General features: G+C 39.2%; 1 long non-coding RNA gene across 1 annotated transcript in view; it reads right to left on the bottom strand.

The window, feature by feature from the left end:
- LOC106733232 (uncharacterized) overlaps window positions 1-2,154 on the bottom strand; it is a 25,781-nt gene that overhangs the window by 19,794 nt on the left and 3,833 nt on the right. The window lies entirely within an intron of this gene.

Genomic DNA, 2,154 nt, shown 5'->3' on the forward strand with positions numbered 1-2,154 from the left:
GAGTCAATAACAAATACAACTTCAGTCTTGGAAGGCATATGGTTAACCATGATTTTGGATCCCCAGGTCAGAATAAAATCAAGTCTTTGAATAAGTGCACATGCCTAAGATCCTGATGAGTTAGAGAGCTGGGGAAACACGGTAATGAATCCTTGTATATGCTTCTCTCTTTCACTCAATCTTGAGTGGACATGCATGCTCTATCATGAATAAAATAAACCAAAAAAAGAAAATGTGATAGAAATCTAAGTCTGGAAAGGTTTTGCCCACTAGCACTTCCATTCTTTCTTTATCGTTTTTATAATAGGGTGCATATACTCACTGGAGAGAGACAGAGAGAAAGAAAGGGAAAAATGGTGAATAGCCACACCACAATCCCTTCTCTTCTAGTCTCCTCTCAGGATTTTGGGTACGTGCCCAGTATGATTTTCAAGCTGCCAGGCCCAGGACTCATACCAGAGTTAGACCATGTGGGAATCAAGTGCTTTAACTACCACACCACCTGCTCACAACAGTGCTTCACTTGATAGCAGAGTCATTATTGAAAAATTCTGAGGCTAGGGTGTCCAGCAGTTAACATAATGGCTATGTTGCTGGACTCCCATGTAGTTGACTGCAGTTTGCATCCCAGACCTGTGGCTCAAATCTCACACTGGGCGCATGTTCGTGCATGCCCAAGATCCTGAGAGGAGAATGGAGAAGGGATTGTAGTGTGGCCATCCCCCCTGGGGGCGTGATTTCTCGCTTTCTGTCTCTCTGTCTCCCTCTGTCTGTCTGGAGAGCGCCCATGCCCTATAGCAAAAACCTCTTAAAAAAAATTCTGAGGTTAAATTGGTGGATACATGGGCCTCATCAAGAGTCAGCACAGACCACTAGACAGAAGACTGAAGTCATCTGAAATGAATCAGACTCTTGAGGCACCACATGAGTAAAGTCTCACTTGCCATCCTGTCAACCAGAATAGAAACTACCCAGATGAACCAACCCCAAAATGTAGATCCAAGGACCCTTGAGCAAATAAATTGGCTAGTTTTTAGAATACTTAGTTTATTCCTTACACAAAAAATGCTAAACAATACATTTAAGCCCCAGCAATGTTTTTAACAATATCACATGAGGCAGAAACCCTTAAATACATGTCAGATACAATCAATAGAATTTCACAGCCAAGTGTAAAACTTTTGAAAAACCTATAGAGCAATTTTGTGTACATTAGTAGATAAAGTTTTAAGATTTTTACATCCTATAAGTCTCTGTACTTTAAAAAAAATGGGGGGGGCAGCAGATGGCCTAGAAGTTATAACACTGGACTATCACATGGCTGACCACAGTTCAAGTACCAGGTCTGGTGTCTTAAAACATGTACTGCATACATGTGCATGCATGCCCAAGAACTCAGAAGGAGAAAGGAGAAGGGACTGTGGTGTGACCATCCCCCCCAGGAAGAGATTTCTTACTTTCCCTCTCACCGTTTTGGTCTCTCTATGACATGCATATGTATATGAAGGGAAAAACTACAAACACACAAAAAAATTTTAATAAATAAACAAAGCATAAGGATTTGTTTCTCATGCAAGAGTACTGCATTACATTTTATTTACATTTTTAAAATTGGTTTAAACTAAAAGTGTCATATAGTCTAATTTTCCTATTTTACATAATGTAAAATAGGCTCTAATGGGTCAGTGGGGAGAACTGTGGTTAAGGTAGTAGATCCCACATGGCTGAGAGTGTGGTTCAAGTCCCAGACCCATTGGCATGAAAACCATGCCAGGCACATGAGTGAGTGAATGAATGTGTGTGTACACCCAAAATCATAGGAGTGGAGGAAAAAGGATTTCAGAATTGGCCATCCCCCAAGGTTGGGGGGAATGGGGGGAATTCTTTCTGGTGAGTGTATGTGTCCTACAGCAAAAATACCTTTAAAAAACAGAAGAAATAAAAAAGCTCTTATAAATTTTCTGCAGAATTTATCATCTTAATAAGACATTGATGTTATTAAGTGGAAAATTCTTTGAAACCACATAAGTCATAAAATTTGTTGAGGGATAGAAAAGATATTGCAAGTCATGTTTGTGTTAACCTCAATATCACACACACAAAAAATGAAATGAAAAAAGGTTCATTTGATTGAAATCTTATAAAAAAAAAAAA

Source organism: Tupaia chinensis, unplaced genomic scaffold (assembly GCF_000334495.1).
Source record: "Tupaia chinensis unplaced genomic scaffold, TupChi_1.0 Scaffold141621_1, whole genome shotgun sequence".
NCBI classification, from domain to species: domain Eukaryota; kingdom Metazoa; phylum Chordata; class Mammalia; order Scandentia; family Tupaiidae; genus Tupaia; species Tupaia belangeri.